We start from the raw sequence: 19,033 nt of genomic DNA, 5'->3' as shown, positions 1-19,033 counted from the left end.
GGACTATTGCTTTGAATTCCCCATCAGTCATGTCATGATATCTGTTTCACTTAGGTCTCTGGACGTGGGCTTATCTTGTTCTTTCGTTTGGGATAAATTCCTCTGACCTTGCATTTTGTCAAAGTATCTGCCTTCTCTGTGTTAGAAATGCCAGCAACATCTCCTGCTCCTGAAAGTGATGCCTTTATGAAGAGGAGGTTACGTAGCACAACTTCTCAAAGTTTTTTAAACATTAGGGCAGTGCTTATCTTCACCAACCATCCACTTACTCTAATAATGCCATCTATAAATGTGCTGACAATCTTCTGTCATCCCAAACTATGTTTTAACACAACTTACATGTGTTTTTCCAACATAATATATTATTCAAAAGAAGGAGTGGAAATAGTCATTGATAGGTTAAGAAGACATACCTTTATTTATATTATTATATTTATTTACCTTTCTTAATAGTTTGTATGGGGGCAGCTGGGTAGCTTAGTAGGTTAAGTGTCTGCCTTCAGCTCCAGGTCACGATTCCAGGCCCTGGGATTGAGCCCCATGTGGGCTCACTGCTCAGCAGAAGTCTGCTTCTCCCTCTCCTCCCCATTCTCTGTTGCTATCTCTGTCTCTGTCTTTCAAATAAAGAAATAAAAACAGTTTGCATGTATTCAGGGCTATCACTCTGAAGTGAGATACTGAAGTGTTTTCAACCAAATTAGCTTCTACCTTGTTATACATTTTAAGACTTCAGGATAGCAAATATTTAGTGTGCCTGTTTGGCAGTATCACAGATGAAATATATAGATTGTGTAAATGTAGCTTTTCCCCATATGACAGTTAGGAAATCAATCAATCTATCTATCTATTGCTATCAAATTTTAGATATCTGATGGCTGCCAAAAGTGAATTGATTGGTAACAAAAACAAAATACACCAATTGACCAGAAGAGTTAATAATTGATGGTTTGCTGTTTCCTGATTTGTGAATAGCAGCGCATTAGGTCCTATCAAGAAGACTATTAATAGTAATTGAAATACATACATAAATGGGAAATACAGTGCAAATATGTTAAAGTGTAGAACATAAAATTTGCCAAATACTTGAAGAAGAAATTAAGTACTTTAGCTCTGAAAGAGAAATTGAGTTCATTGAGATAACTATATGTCCCAAAGTCTAGTAATTGTTAAAATGAGTGCACTAACCAGAGATATTTAAATAAATATTTTAAAGTTTAGATGTTTGAAATAGTAGTAGTGTTGATTCCAGTCTGGAGAAAGATTTACACAAAGTTCATGAACAAAATATTCAAAATGTCTCAATAGCAAAACAATCACATTAGGCAGTCTGGAATAGAAATTCTGCACAGCCAGTAATGAAAGATAAGTGTAATAGATGAGGGAGGGTAATAAGAAGCTGATGGCATGCACTTGAAAGATGCAAAATATAACAAGAGCATGCCAATTCTTATAAAGAAAAAAAAATTACATCTGCATAGTCTACAAATCAGATATCCTGTTGTAGACTTTCTAGGTAGATCATCTTGTAGCTCACACCCATTAAGCTTGGGTGGTGAGGCCTACAAAATGCTCTTAAACTGACAAAGAACTTCTTTTCCCTCCCTAGAATGCCAAGTTGGGAATTCCAGAGGTGCCAATGCTTATCAGTAACTTTTGATAAGATCCTGAAATGTAGACTTGGCAATTTTCCTTGGAGAAGTGATAAATGAGCCAGGGATCAGTTCTTTAATGTATTTTATTAATACAATTAAGGCTCATTGATTTGACTAATGATTTCCAATAATGTAATACTTCATATTTGTGTCTAATTTAGGGAGCTGTGTGGACTCTAGAGCATTGTTTGGCTCCAAATCCTGTTGAAGGAAAGAAACTGGAATTAACTTTTAGGTAAAGAAATATATTAATATGACCTGAATTTCACTGAAGTAAAAAAGAACTAAATTACTTTTTTTTTTTTTTTTTTTTTACCTCACAGGGAAGATTCTTTATTAAATGTTGGAGTTCCTCAATGTCAATTCATAGACTATTTCTTTTTCATTTTGCATCTTCTGGAGTAATCTCATACATGACTATTATTCCAATAACTAGTTATATGTACACTAACCACATATTTTATCTCCAGCCCAGGCATCAGTGCCTTTGATGAGTTTTTGATCTACGGATACAGCTGTGTACTTGGCATGCACATGGGTCATTCAAAGGTACTCAAAACTCAACAGGTCTCAAAACCAGTTCCCACACTTTGATTGTTTCAAGTCCAACCAAATGGCAATAGTATTTGTAAAAACAAACAAAACAAAAACAAAACTAGGAGCTTGGATTAATCCTCACATCTCTCAATTTCTTTACCAAATATTACTTAATGCATTTCAGACTGTTTAAGGTAATTTCCTTTATACTTTTATGTATATCCTTTAGACTCTTCTTTTCTCAGTTTTTGCTAGTTTTAAAATGTTTACTTTGTTTAAAACATCCTTTTATCATAACTTTTAAAAAGTATTTTGGCTTCATGTAATATTTAAGACTGTCAATTTTCTCTTAGTGCATTGATGTTATTCCACTAGACAGTTGACCCTTGAACAATACAAGTTTGAACTACATGGGTCCACTTATACCTAATTTTTAAAATGAATACAGCACAGTACTGTAAATATGTTTTATATTCCTCATGATCTTAATATTTTCTTTTCTCTGGCTTATTATAAAAATACAGTATATAAAATATATTACATACAAAATATGTGTTAAAGAACAGTTTATGTCATTGGTGAATCTTTCAGTCAGTATTAGGCTATTAGTAGCTAAGTTTTGGTGAAGTCAAAACTTATACGCGGATCAGCATCCCTAACCCCTGCATTGTTTATGCATCAGCTATATTCTGGCTTCCATTATTTCTGATGGAAAGTTCAGGAGTCACCCTAATATCAATGTCACTGAAGTTAATTGTCTTTTTCTGACTGCTTTCAGGATTTTCCTTGTGTCTTATATGTTTTATATTTTAATTTGTTGTGTCTGGGTGTATATTTTCTCTTTCTATTTTTTTGAGGATTCAGCAGCCTTCTCAAATCTGTAGAATGTTATATTTAATAAATCACGAAAAATCCTCATTCATTTGCTTATTGAATATTGTATTTGTTTTGTTTCCTCATCTCTTTCAGAAGCTTAAGTTGGATGTACTTTAGATATTCTTTTTTCTTAAGGTCTCTACTCAATGTTTTCATATTTTTAAAACTGTTTCTCTGTTACTTTTTTAAAAAATATTTTATTTATTTACTCATGAGAGACAAATCTAGAGAGGTAGAGACATAGGCAGAGGGAGAAGCAGGCTCTCTGTATGGAGCCCAATGTGGGACTTGATCCCAGCACCCCGGTATCATGACCTGAGCCAATGGCAGATGCTCAACCACTGAGCCACCCAGGTGTCCCTCTCTGTTGCTTTTTGGATAATTTCTTTACCTCAATTTTTTAGGGTACAAATTTCCTATACCTTCTCCTAGTCCATTGCTAAAAATAATTACATTTTTATAAAGTATATTATAATTTTTTGAATATTTATATATATATTTGTTTTACTCATATATCCCTGCCGATTTTTAATTCCTAGACCTTTGCTCATAATTCGAATTTCTTTTTGTTGTTTTAAACCTATTTTAACAATGTGTTTTATAATTTCAATATCTGAAATCTCTGTGCATCTCAGCCTTGGCTTTTTTCTTCCCTCATTCATGATATACTGTTGTTTTTGTTGCTTTGCTTTTGCCACTATAATCTTATTATCCTCAAGCTTTAGCTCTAGGTATTCCACAGAAGGTGAAAGCCTTCAAGAAAAATGTATTTGCTTTACTTTAAAAATATGTGGGAGCACTTCCAACTTTTAATGATTTTAAACTAAATTCCCTTCTTGAGGTCACATGACCTCATATGTTGGATTCCCTAAGGAAACTTCCCTCCTTTTATAGTAAATTAATCCCAAGTATCTTGTTTATCTCTCCCTATCTGAATATCAAACATAATAATTAGCACATATACTGGATGTTGTGAATTTTATTTAATACATTTGTTTTAAACTATCACAGTCATGAGGATTTAGGCAGGCTCCAAGTGGTATATCTGAAATAATTAATTGAGTGCACAGGGTGACTAAGAATGTAAATAGCATCCTCAAGCCCCTCTTTTTAATTGAAAAAAAAAATAATGCTGAGTCCTATCTCCCGGTGTTTATAGTTAATTTCAGTTAAATAATTTGGTGTGAGAGAAATAATTTCACCATATGCAAGAAAAGCATAAAAGCAAGTAAAATTAAAGAACACACACAAAAAATCTATTTCAAACCATTTACAGAATGCTATTTGTTAAATTTAACATGAAAATAATTTTGTACAAAAAAGATTTCTTACCAAAATTCCATTGGAGACATTAGTTAGAGAAATTCCCTGTAGTACTAAAACTCATTTTTCAGTGAACACTATAAAATACATTTTATTTATTTATTTATTTATTTATTTATTTATTTATTTATTTATTTATTATAAAAGACATTTTAGAGTGTTTTCTGGATCTGCTAATCTTATACACACACAATATCAAATGTAAGAATTATTACTTAGACGCACAGGGAGGTTATTTTTCTGCCTTCTAAGTCTGATTTTGATATTCTGATATATCATGTGCTAACAAAACACACCCTTTTAGAAAATATTTTCTAAAGGCCACCTTGAATTTAACTGAACTAACGCTGTTATTAACTAACTAAACAACCTCTTTACCGCTCTTCACAAGTAAAACATATAATCCTATATTTGCAGAAGTTCAGCATAGGACCAATATAAAAACAAAATAACAAGTGAACAAAGAAATGTACATTCTTGTCTTTTAAGAGGCTATAAATTACTTTTAATGTTAGATTAAAAGGCTCATTTTCATTGATTGCTGTTTCCTTGTTTATGTTAAGTATAAAAAATTCTGCACACTTAGCTAATACAGCTCTTTAGTTTTAATTTTTAAAAAATATTTTATTTATTTATTCATGAGAGACACAGAGAGAGAGAGAGAGGCAGAGGCACAGGCAGAGGGAGAAGCAGGCTCCATGCAGGGAGCCCGACGTGGGAATCGATCCAGGGTCTCCAGGATCACGCCCTGGGTTGCAGGCAGGCGCCAAACCACTGAGCCATCTAGGGACCCCTGCTAGAGCTTTTTATTAATAAGAGAGTACTTTGCTATTTAATGAAGTAATTCTATTAGAATCAGAATGCAAAGAAAATGGAGAAAATTTCAATGATAGAAACAAAAATGGCCTAAAATACCAATATCCAAAAGAATAATGTCTTGGAGTGGATAATTCTAAACTTTTTCTCTGACATAGGTAAATTATCTAAAATATATAATTAACAAATAAATATAACAAATATATATAACAAATGTACAGAAATACCTACATCACACAAATTCCATAACTCAGACAATATCTAATTTGTAATTTGTTTTAAAATATACACATATACATACATATATACTGGAGATACAGTTCATGCAACTGTTCTCTTAATACTTTGATAAGGCACAGCAAACACATGTACATGATCTGTTAGTTTCATATGTTTTAAACTACATAACTGATCATAGCATCCTCTTACCTAGTCTAAATGACTTTCACAGTTTACAGTCTCCTTATTACCAAAATTCGAATCTTCCAAAGGCGCTGTGTTCTGGAAAGAGAATTTTCATCTTATTTTTATACCCTAAACTTGGGTGCTGATAATTGTTCAATTCACAAGCATCAGCCTTGAGAGACTAACCAGGTCAGAGTCTATAAGCTCCAATAATAGCTACCACTTTTTATAACTTTATATTTTATAGAAAAATACAACCACTATTACATTTCTGAGGTAGATATTAGTAACAGAACTGTATACATTTAGGGAAGAAGCAGACCTGGTTAAAATCAGCACTGCAGTTTTTGAGTTCTATGGTATCTGAAAAGCTCATCAATATCATTGATTTTCAGCTTTCCCTTCTTTAAAATCAGATATTACCCATCCTCTGTATTCCTTAGAATGAATTAAATAAAAAATGCATATGTTAATTGTTTAGCATTTCACTAGCATATAATAAGTACTTAGTAACTATTATTTATTCCATGTTATTTTTTCTATTCATTCAAATGAAAAAATGGAAGCATGGAGAGATAAAATCACATATCCAAACTTACTCAAGTGGCATTAAAAGCAAAATCAGACCTTGAATCCCAGTCTTTCACACTCAGTACCATTTTCATCTATTTCCCTTCTAATGTTGAGCTCTCTGCTGACAAGGGGTATGAAAGAAAAATAACAGATCTAACTGTGGCTCTCAACTCAGAATTATAGAATGAGAGGAGAGCTGGATATTTTTCCTATGCCTTATACTGTGTCCAGTATAAGGGAAGGGGCTAGAATCTTTAGTGTGTAAGGGGTTAACTAAAATAAAAAGGGATTATCAGAAATTAAACACACACACACACACACACACACACCAAGAAATGAAATTATTCTCCTTAACTGGTGGTTCCAAACACATTTAGAAAAAAATTAACACATTTAGAAAAAAATTAACAAGCATAGGAGAGTTTTTCTATCTACGCCACTCTACCCTATACCCAACCAATTATGCACAATCTTATTTATGATAATATATATTTTTGTCCAAATTCTAGATATGGAGTATTTTACTATGCAATATTATAGCTTAAAATGTATTTGCTATATTACTGTAATCAAAATAGTATATATAAATTTAATATGAGCAAATTATATGTGAAATATAAACAATTCTAATGCTCTGGTTAAATGAATTAATGTAATCTTGGATAAATTTGACAATGGACCATCTCTTTAAATGGGTGTTAACTGGCCTTATCATTTTAAAAGCAGAAATAACTTTAGAATTAGATTAAAGATATGGACCCGAGAAGATTCATATTTGTGTTAAGACTCTGTCAATACTGAAGTTAAAAGTAGAATAAACTCCAAATAAATAGACTTCCAAAGCCACCCATCAATCAGCATGTCTGAGATCTAAAAATCTGTTTAATTCAACTAGATAAGTACACACACCCCTCAGAAAATATATTAACTATCCTAAATGCTTATGTTGGGTGAAATATAAAACTCAGTTGTTTTGTTTTTACTGGAAAATCAAAATATTATGCAAATGATTTGGTACCTCCCTATAACTATATCCACTCTTCATTAAATGCAGAAATAGTAGAAAGCTCAGGAAGACAGATTGAAAACTCAACTTGGCAAAGCAAGGTAATGTGTGGTAACACTTGTGGAATCATTACTAGCCAGGGTCTGGTCCTCAATGTTTCTAGGCTTGACACTTGATTTGAATCTGGTCTGAGGAGACTGATTTATTATTATTATTTTTAAAGATTTTCATCATGTATTTGAGAGGGAGAGCACAAGCGGGGGGCGGGGGGAGAAGCAGGCTCCTCACTGAGCATGAAGCCCAATGTGGGGCTTAAATGACAGAGCCACTCAGGGGCCTTGGGGAACTAACTATACTAGATACAGATTACAAAGCAAATTCTTATTCATTGCTTAGCTGTGAAAGATAGAACTTTACCCAGAAAACTCATGTTCTTCCAACCCGTAACCTTTTATATTATCCAGGTCACAAGGAAACAAATTCATAATCAGAATCTGTCAGTTGTGTTTTAACATAGCATCCAGGTAAAGAGATATAGACCACTGTGAGCAGGTGGTCTTAAATGGTGCTAGTGTAGGAGTGAGTCAGTCTTCAGATTTACCTGGGGAGATAACAAGTCTACCTTATTCTCACCCTGATAGAAATTCAGGGGTAGTAAAGCACATTCAGTTTTTACAAAAATAAGTATACCCTAACCAGCATGGGAAGTTTGAAAAAATTCCTTAGGTGGTCCTCATACACAGTTTGAGAACTACCAGTTTTTGAGAGACATTTCTTCCAGGCCATGGGAAAGCCCGATGAACTATCCATATTGTGTTGGAGAACATTCTATGCTTGAAAAGTCATACTCATGTCTGCCAGATAGGCAGGTACTAAGCTTACACAGGGAGACTTAGATGAACCTGATAGATCTACTTCACTTATCAGGTGCTGTGTTAGTCCTTTTTATTGATTATCTCTTACTCTCATTTTATAGATGAGGTATTTGGAATGAAATAGATTCAATAACTTGGTTGTTGGCACATAGGTAATGAGTACTATAACTAGGATTCAGACACTCATCTGCTTAAAATTCAAATCCTTATAATTCACTCTCCCTCACTAGAGACAGTATTGGTAAAAACAAGGTATCTGATTTTTCAGAGCATTGTTTTGCACTTGACAAATATAGACATGACATAGTGTATTTTTTGTATAACCGTATAATCGATCATATTTTTGGTCATGTTTTAATTCTGATGATAAACTTTGGTTGGATTCCAGTGATTCCTAAATTCCCATCACATTAAAAGAAGTTTTGGATGGATTACTTATAAGAGGAATGAAAACATACCCAGCTAGGGTTAAACATCAGTAAAATGATAGGAGTAATATTTTAGCAACTAAATATAATTTGGATAGTCTCGAAGAAGAAATCGCTAGATACTTCAGAGTACAGTTTCAGCCTTAATCTTACAAATACCAAAACTTGTCCTTCTAAGTGAAAAACATTCCTTGTGTGTGTGTGTGTGTGTGTGTGTGTGTGTGTGTGTGTGTGTGAAACATTCCTATCTCATTTTCTGGTAAAAGAGAAACAGCAATGTAGATTCCAGTTCTTTTGCAATATTGTGAACAACTTTAAGAGATGATCCTGACAGGCATTCCCCGCTGCCCCGATTTAACTATACACATTGTTAATCTCCTGAAAGTTCTTATTTACACAGTCGGATTCTCTATCTTGTGAAATGATAGATATGATATATTCACGTCATTGGAGAATAAGTTGGAAGCAATTGGGTATCCTGAGAACCAGAAGAAGGAAGCTTTATGACCCTTCCAAATAAACTTTTGCTCTCTAGCAAGAGTAGACAATTTAAAAACATCTGTACTTTCAGTGGATTATGTGAACTTCTATTAAGAAGGCTGCATTATGACTTGTAATAAAATCCAGTGTTAGAAGTACCCAAACAGTATCAGAATGCTCATTGGAAAGGATACTGAAGTTCCTGAGAAGGTAAAGTAGAGAGCATTTTCTCTTACGGGCTTCAGTCTCCATTGCCTCTGACACCCTTGCCATGACCGGATATATTCTTTCTTATGGCATTTGAAAGCAGCACAATATCAATTTCACATAATTTAAATGAGAACCGTGTTCTATTGCATTTGTGCTTATGCTGTAAAATCAAGATTCATGAGGGCTCAAGGAGAATCAGGCTATGAATGTGTTATAAGTGAGAACGCTAAAGGCCGTAAAACTAAGAAAGTCATGTTATGACAAATTGCGATTCCCGTTACAAATACAGATCTGAAAAATATATGCTATTTTGTAAGGGATTATAATGAATAAATATAAGAAATTTATACCCACTTAGATTTTTTTAGCATTTGAAAAAAAATGAAACATTATTTCAAAATATCCTAGGAATGATTGCTAAGTATCAGAATGCTGGTAATGATTTAAAATGGAGATATATGTAGTCTTCACAATGACACTTGTATGGGCTTTATTGACATCCCTACATAATTGATCTATGCTAAAATAGATCTTTTTCAGATAGATGATAGCTGCCTCAAGATATAGCTTTCTGAATTTGTATAGACATAAAGGTCTTGGTCCCTAAATCTCTGTCCAGCAATTAAGATGCTAATTATTTTTGTTCAATTTTGCATTTACCTTATTTCCTCTGCTAGAATCATACATTATCCTCTGAACAGCTTTTTGTGACATTTCTACTAAATAGGAAATCTTGGTTACTGAGCACAGTTTTGTGCTTTGTTGTTTTTTTTTTTTTAACTTTTTACTTAAATCCCAGTTACAGTGTCATATTAGTTTCAAGTGTAGAATTTAGTGATTCATCACTTACATAAAGTACCCTGTGGTCATCACAAGTGCCCTCCTTAATAGCCATCAGCCATTTAACCCCTGTCCACCTCCCCTCCAGCAACCCTGTGTTTCCCATAGCTAAGAGTCTGTTTTATGGTTTGCCTCTTTTCCCCTCTATGTTCATCTGTTATATTTCTTAAATTCCACATGAGATAAATCACATGGTATTTGTCTTTTCTGACTGACTATTTCTCATAGTATAATACTCTCTACCTCTATCCATGTCACTGCAAATGGCAAAATTTCATTCTTTTTTATGGCCAAGTAATATTCCATTGTATACATATACCACATCTTTCTTTATCCATTTATCAACCCAAGGACATTTGTGTTCTTTCCATAATTCAGTCATTGATAATAATGCTGCTACGAATATTGCAGTGCATATTATCCCTTCCAATCAGTATTTTTGTATCCTTTGGGTAAGTACCTAGTAGTACAATTGCTGGGTTATAGGGTAGTTCTATTTTTAACTTCTTGAAGAACCTCCAGACTGTTTCCAGAGTGGCTGCACCAGTTTGCATTCCCACCAACAGTTTAAGAGGGCTCCCCTTTCTCCACATTTTTGCCAACAACTGTTGTTTCCTGTACTATTAATTTTAGCCATTCTGACAGGTGTGATGTGATAGCTCACTATAGTTTTCATTTGTATTTCCCTGATGATAAGTGATGTTAAGCACATTTTCATGTTTCTGTTAGCCATCTGTATGTCTTCTTTGAAAAAAATGTCTCTTCATGGCTTGTGCCCACTCTTGTGGATTATTTGTTTTTTTGGGTATTGAGTTTTATAAGTTCTTTATATATTTTGGAAACTAATCCTTTATCAGATACGTCACTCGCAAACATCTCTTTTTTTATTTTTTCTTAATTTTTTTGCAAACATCTCTTATTCCATAGACTGCCTTTTAGTTTTGTTGATTGTTTCCTTTCCTGTGCAGAAGCTTTTTATCTTGATGAAGTTTCAATTAGTTTATATTTGCTTCTGTTTCTCTGGCCTCAGGAGACATATCTTCAAAGAAGTTGCTATAGCTGATGTCAGATGGTTACTGTCTGTGTTGTCCTCTAGGATTTTGATGGTTTCCTGTCTCAGGTTTTTGTTTTCCACCCATCTTGAATTTCTTTATGTGTATAAGAAAGTGATCCAGTTTCATTCTTCTGCATGTTGCTGTCCAGTTTTTCCAACATCATTTGTTGAAGAGAGTTTTTTCCATTAGATATTCTTTCCTGCTTTGTTGGAGATTAGATGACCATATAGCGTGGATCAATGTCTGTGTTCTCTATTCTGTTCCATTGATCTATGTGTCTCTTTTTGTAATCAGTACCATACCATCTCATACAGTCTTGATCACAATAGCTTTGTTAAATAGTTTGAAGTGATGCCTCCAGCTTTGCTTTTCTTTTACAAGATTTCTTTGGCTATTCGAGGTCTTTTGTGATTTCATACAAATTTCAGGATTGTTTGTTCTAGCTCTGTGAAAAATGCTGATTTTGATAGGGATTGCATTGAATGTGTAGATTGGTGTACATCAAACAACAAAACATACTACCTAAAGCAAACAGCAAAGTGCTTATTCTTTCAGCCAATAAATTTTAAATATATTGTAATAACTTTAAGTACTAATATGTATTTTCTCTATTTGTTTTGTGTATCTGAATCTATGTATAATTAATGGTGTGATAAGTACTAAAACTGCACTTGTTTTATTAGAATTGGTTATGAATGGGCTTTGTGATATTTTAAATAATTTTTGACTAATTTCATGTGCATATGACACATGCTGCAAAAGTCAACATATTTAAGCAAAAACATTGTAATTATGCTCCTCATTAAAAGTATTTCAAACCAAGGTGCTTTGACACATTGAAAATCAATTTACACACACACACACAAAATTTGGTAGCGTATGTTTGACATAGATGGCACTATCTAAGGCAAGCGTGTACTTAGTTTTCTAATGGTGCTTGAATTTTTAACTGCCTCATTGTAAAATTGTGTGAATACTAAGTAAAAATAGCTGGATGGTCCTAGTTTGTCAAAATGGTTTAAATATTAAACAATCACGTGTATGGTCTTTCACTCTGTATTTTCTGCCCTTTCGTCCAATACCTTTCTCATAGAGGTTGATACAAATAAGCCTCTCACTCATAGTCATAACAACGGTCTTCTGTTCCAATTATTTGAGTCTCATCACCTGATAAACGCTCCTCCATCAAGGTGAACTAAGGTCCCCTTCTTTTTTTGTTTTGTGTTCTAGCCCACTTTTTTCAAATTCAGGGACATCGCAGACATTGTTTTCTCTGTCTAGACTCCTTTCTTCAGTCCTCCTTTGGCTCTTTTTCTGCTCTGCCAATGGGTGTTTGGTTAAATGTCACTTCCTCAGAGCAACTTTCCCTGGGTTCTCAATCTGAATCAAATTTCTCCTACTATTCCCCCTCAATTAACATGCTATTTCCTTCATATCACTTACACCATTTATAATTGTGCATTCAACTATTTAGTTGGAATCCATTTTACTAAAAAAAAAAAAAAAAATCCAATGAAACAGAAAAAAAGTCCACATGGACAATTTTCATGGGTTTTGGCTTTACCATTGCACCAAATACTCAGTCCAGGGACAACATTGTGAATGAAAGAATAAAATCTTGTTGGTGTGAACATTACCTTGTTGGCAAAACAATGCTCTGTGAAATACCTAAAAAAAAAACTGCTTTATGTATAATACTCCAATATGATCTCTAATGAGGACAAGTAGAGTAGAGATTTAGATTCCAGACAATTATTTAAATCCCTCTTATGGTACTTATTAGCTATATAAGTAACCAAGTTATTGAACATATTTTATTCTAATTCCCTCACATATAAATGAGAAAGATCTAATACAGTACCTGAAATATAACATGTACTCAATAATCAGCAGCTATTAATATTGTAAAAATATATTACAATAAGATCTCTTTTTTCCTAGATTTCACATTGACATGTGAAGCTCAAACTGCTTTCTATTCTAAAACTGATCACCACTGCTTCAAGCAAGTCATTTAGTGATTTTGATCTTACTTGTAATTTCTTTTCCAGAATTGTGATCTTAACTACAATTTAATATTCTGTTGGGATTATGCAGCACTCTATTTTGCAGATAGGTTTACAGATCAGGTTTTGCAGAATCTGCAAAAGCTATTAGAAAAAAATATATATATTTTTAAAACCTATTTTTCACAGCCACTACCCTCTTGTTATTGTGTGAGCCTTTAGTATGTGTACATGAATGACCTGGCATATACATTGTTGAAACTGATGCTTTGTTTACTAATGTGGCAAATATTCTTCTGGGATTTTCATATTTCTTTTTGTTGGGATTAAGCTCAAAATTATAATCAAGGTTTTGGGTAAACTTCATGGTCTTAATGACGTGGAATAATTAAAATGGTGAGTAAAATAACATTTTTGGTTCAGTGATTTTGTTTTAACATATGCTCCTATAGTTGTTTGGTGAATAATTTGCTATTGTTTCAGATACTCCACATCAGACATATACTAACTTTTTTTCTATTACCCAATTAAAATTTTTATTTCTGTTGTAAACATGATTCCACATAGATGTAAAGTAGACAGTAACCTGTGCAAATAATTAAAGTAAGATATGTGAAGATATTAAGTCCTCCCCTACCCAGGTGAATACATATTAGGAGGAAAAATAATTTAAATCTAAAAACTGATGAAAGGTATCTGTGGGAAATTTTTTTAGAAAACCTAACATGTTTACCTTATTCTTTTTCATCCCTTCACCAGCTCTTCAAGATAAAAATGGGTTACTAATCAGGCATTGCACTTCTGAGAGATTTCTTCGGTCACTACTTAATTATATATAAAATTTACAATGCTTATGTTGGTCTTTAACCTAAAATTCACAGGTGATCATTTTGAAGATTTGTACATTCCTTTAGCATTTTTTTAAATTAAAAAGGTAAAATTTCTTTTATTTTTAGCACTATGTAATATAAATGTCTCAGCAAGCCGAAGTCATTAAAAGGCACATAAGATGCCATTTGATCTATTTTTTTTTCCCCTCTGAAAAGAGTTGACAAATTGAATGCTTTTGGAGACTGAGATCTGTCAGCACCACACTGAGCTTTCCTTCTCTTATCAGACAATGACAATGATTAAAAGTGATGAACAGCAGATGCATTTGAATCTATAATTGAATTTCTTTAAGCAAAATGACATCTCTCATTTTGAATTGGCTTGTAGGATCCTGATGTTCAGCAAGAGCAAACATTCATACTAGAATGACTTACCTGTGGTCCCAGGTTGACTCCTCTAAACACTTATTGCAGCTGGCAACCTTTAGATGGGAGACTAAAGCCAAATCATAAGAGACCTGAAACTTGTGTCATATTGAAATGCAAGATATGTACTGGCCTTGGAGTACATATTACGCATTTGCTTTTCAGAGGATTATGTTTTTTTTCCTCCATTGATAGAACCAGATGTTGCTATTAATACATCTGGGAAACACATTTTTCTTTGTTTTCTGTCAGATGAGAGGATGCTATCAACTCTGGCAAAGTGTCAACTGATGTTTCTTAAGCTGCTGAGGGCACTTGGAAGGTAGATGCTGGTTAATCACAGGATGGACTTCAGTGTTTCAGGTTACTGGAACTTTGACCAAGCATTCACATTACTGTATGTTGCATTATTAAGGGAATCCACAGTCCTCAGCAATTTAATGTGTACTGTGGATGTGTCTCTTATCTGACATTGCTAGTGTATTGCCTGGGGAAGTTTTGAACATGTCAATCATCTGAGTTGATGACCAAATGGGATAGTCACCAGTCATTTATCTTTTAGATACTGAGACTAAATGTGTTGTCTCTCTGAGACAATAGGATACACTCGAAGAAATATATATACATGCATGCATATATATCAAAAATCAGAAAACTAGACTTTTAGTTCTAATTTTGTGACACCGTGGCTGGTGGCCTTATTTCTCAAAGTTCCTAGAATTATAAAATAGAGAAGCTGACAAACTAATCTCTGAGACCCTTTGATTGCTAAGAGTCTATGATCTTCTTTGCCTTTAACATTAAGACAAGATTGTTAACTTATAACTTACATGTTTTTTTTTTTTTTTTTAACAGAAAGCACCGTATTTAAATGCCTCTCATCTTACTAAGGAGGGAAATTGTGATGAGCACTTGGTGTTGTATGTAACTGATGAATCACTAAATTCTACACCTGAGACTAATATTACACTACATGTTAACTGGAATTTAAATAAAAATTAGAAACTCAAAATAAATATATAAATAAATAGACCTCCTATTTGCTGCCTGTCACTCTTCGATTCTCCCATTCTGACACTTTAAATTGAAATGTGTTTTCTGTTCCACAAAACTTTAGTATTCATATCCATTTGCTTATTTTCCTACAGCAAAGCCTAAAAAATATATAGAAAATATTAGTATAATGATATTTAATTATTTTAAGTATTATTTTATCATTCTTCCTATGAAAGTCAATGAAATGAAAATGTAAGTGAATTGCCTAAAGTTTCACCATTAATAGCCAGAATTAGAACACAGTGTTGAATCTAGGTCATTTGTTTTAAATGTTTAAAAACCATATTAATGTACTCTTTCTATAAACTTGGAACTAAATGAGATAATAACTCAAAGTTCGATTACTCTGTATGACTCTGTCTTCTCAAAAATTGAAGATCTAAGGTTCTCCATGCTGGTGTTGATATAGATAAAGCATACACACAAAATCTAGACACACTGGGGAAAAAACAAATGTAGGCAGCAGCAAAATGCAAATGGTAAATGAAATATTTAGGATAGTTATAAGCTACATACATATTACATACTACATACATATTGCAGTGTTATTAGACATAAAAGGTTTTCTTACCTTCTCTTTAACAGTGGAATCTTCAAGTAAGATTCAAAGTTCAAAAATTATGAGACGTTCAAATAGTAGTTAAAGAAAACCAAATTAGGAGCAGCAGCCCTGTGCTCCCAGGTGAGGTGTTTGCTGCTCTGGGTAAGTTAAAGCCACTCTAGGTCTTGGTTTCTTTGTCTATAAAACAAGGATAGAATAGAGAACCATCAATGCTTCTTAATTCCAAAGTTTTGTGATAAGATTTAAAAAAAAAAAAAAAAAAAGCTCAGTAAACTCCTTAAGGAATCTATCAGGAAGGCAGCCCGGAACTATCCACTAATAGTCCAAGCCCTGATTCTGGGATGCCTCCACTGCTGATTGTTGGACCATACTGAACTCTTCGAGCCTCAGTTTCTTCATCCATGAAATCAGGATGACATTAGTACTATCCCCCAGAGAGCTTTTGTGATGACTAAATGAGAAAACATGTTATGCTTCCAGAAAAGGACCTACAATAATAACTCTCACATTCATGAAGTGCTTAGAAAAGACAATAATCTTTCAGAAAATTAGCTATTATTTTTACTAGGGGAAGATTGTGATTTTATAGATATATTCACAGAGATATACAAAAATATAGGATGTGGCTCAGCGGTTAAGCGTCTGTCTTTGGCTCACGGCATGATCCCGGAGTCCTGGGATCAAGTCCCACATCAAGCTCCCTGCAGGGAGCCTGCCTCTCCTCTATGTCTCTGCCTCTATGGGTTTCTCGTGTATAAATAAATAAAATCTTTAAAAAATTACACAGGATGAGCGCTTATCTCATGCTATTTCTTGTTCTTGGAATAGTCTTTTAGCCAAACTTCTCTAGAATCTTCTTTGTCTTCCTTCAATACTTTTTTTTTTTTTAAGATTTTATTTATTCATGAGGGACACAGAGAGAAAGGCAGAGACACAGGCAGAGGAAGAAGCAGGCTTTCCTAACCCTAACCTTGCAGAGGGCCTTATGTGGGACTCTGGGATCACTCCCTGAGCCAAAGGCAGATGCTCAACCACTAAGTCACCTAGGCATCCCCTTTCAGTACTTTCTATAAAATGTCACTAAACTTGTGGATTTTTCTGCTGTTTTGATATGAAAGACGATTTCTTTTTATGACACTTTTGCTCTGCACATTCCAAAATTACTTATTCTCCTTTTGGTACATTTGTTACTTTTCTGTTGAAATGAACCTCTAAAATTTCCTCTTTTAGAAAAGCATTTGTTGAAATTTTATGGTCATTTTTAATTTTTCATTTTATCTACTTTCCATACTAAGTTTCTTCATTCTTCCTCAAATTTTCGTTGCCATTGTTTTCTATGACACTGGATTTCCTTTGTGTTTTTATCTGTCAGATACTCCTTTGCAACTTGACATATTTACTCTACTTTTTTTTCTTCCCAAGTTTTGAAAGTAGGGTTTCCTTCATTTGCAAACTCATTTAATCCAAATATCACCTTTAGGTAGCTGATGCCAAAATCTATGCCCTCCTTTCCCCATCTCTTCACCAAAGACCTCTTTCTAAATGCCTGTTAAAGATTTCCTTGTAGATTTCATACATATCATGCAAGCATTTCAAGCTCGATTTATCCAAATAGGACTCAATGTATTTTCCAATCCATCTTCTAATTTATCCTATTCCATAATTTTCAATATTACTTAATGCCATTTTATTCTTACTTTTTATCTCATATATTCTTAAAAGCCACAACTGTTTAAACCTTTCTTAAAATATATAATTCCTTCTATTTGGTTATTCAATAAATGATAATGCAAAACAATGGTTTTATTTATCATCTGCTTATTCTTAAAATATTTAAAGGAACCTACAAAATCATGTGATAGAATAAGATTAAATTAATTTTAAAAATAGGAAAAATGAATCAAATTGTCATGCTGGTTAAATCATGCCCATGGTACTAATCTCATTATAACCTAATTTTGTTACATACATGCCCTTATAACCAAATGCTTGATATAATAGCTACATTAAAACTATAGTTGAGGGCCCCCTTGTCTCAATGTTATATAAAATTATCAATAAATGAAAATTGCCAATATTTATAGTCTATGTAATAGATAGCTTCTAACTTGTATGATTTATAAATTCTTTTCACTTATATAGTTTTATTTCAAAGAACTTCAAGTATAAAAATATTTTCCTTTTTCTCTTTAGATTTATAGCGTTTGGGTTTTAACATACTTCTCTTGTCCTTTTTGAAAGGCATTTTGGATATTTTATTCATAATAATATTCCTAAAAATATTCAATATTTTGTTAATGATTTCCAAAGTACATTTAAGGTGTTGTTATTCAAAACCACTTTGTGAATGAGGTTATTAAAATGTATATGTTTTTCATTTATGGATTTACATTTAAAGTAATAGAAAACAACTTGGTTAAACTCACAATTAGTAAATGGCAGAATTTGGACTTAATCTATATTTTCAGATCCCCAATTCAATGTTTCTACTCTATGCATCTTATTATTTGGGGACGTATTTTACCTTTGACTTATTTAACTCTCGGAGAAAAGGATTTTACCCTTATTAACTACCATATGAATTTGTTACCATAGCCAGAATAATCTTACTAAATCTTCCATCTGATCAAGTCACTTCCCTGTTTCACACATCTTTGCTCTCAGATGATCCAAACTCCTTAGCACAAGGCTCCAGATTACTTCTCCACTTTCCTCTCTCATGTAGCCCCCAAGTGAGCATACTGTCACACACTAAATATTTTCATTTCTTTGATATACATGCTTTTATAGCATCCAGATTTCTCCATATAATGTTTCCTTTGGTGCAGAGGTGATGTTCCTACTCATTTCCATGACTGGACTCTTCAGGTCTCGTTTATATATAATTTCTTCTGGGAGTTCTTGCTTGATGACCACTTAACTTAAATGCAAGCTAGGTAGTTTTTCAATGGGCTCCCATAAGACTATACCTCTTTATCATGGTATTTTTTCCTCATTATTTTTTAAAGATTATTTATTTATTTATTTATTTATTTATGAGAGACACAGGCAGAGGGAGAAGCAGGCACCATGCAGGG

The 19,033-nt window shown here is 33.2% G+C and overlaps 1 long non-coding RNA gene across 3 annotated transcripts in view; it reads right to left on the bottom strand.

Moving 5' to 3' along the window:
* Positions 1-16,118, bottom strand: part of LOC111098628 — a 190,002-nt gene extending 173,884 nt beyond the window's left edge. For all 3 annotated transcript variants that reach the window (XR_005369049.1, XR_005369050.1, XR_005369048.1), the window contains exons 1-2: positions 15,966-16,118; positions 5,634-5,705 (exon numbers count right to left, since the gene is read on the bottom strand). This is a non-coding gene — a long non-coding RNA (uncharacterized LOC111098628). The remainder of the gene's footprint in view (positions 1-5,633; positions 5,706-15,965) is intronic.
* Between the last annotated feature and the right edge of the window lie 2,915 nt (positions 16,119-19,033).

Source organism: Canis lupus, chromosome 13 (genome assembly GCF_011100685.1).
Source record: "Canis lupus familiaris isolate Mischka breed German Shepherd chromosome 13, alternate assembly UU_Cfam_GSD_1.0, whole genome shotgun sequence".
NCBI classification, from domain to species: domain Eukaryota; kingdom Metazoa; phylum Chordata; class Mammalia; order Carnivora; family Canidae; genus Canis; species Canis lupus.
The sequence above is the reverse complement of the archived record's forward strand: the minus strand, read 5'-3'. Positions and strand labels throughout refer to the sequence as shown.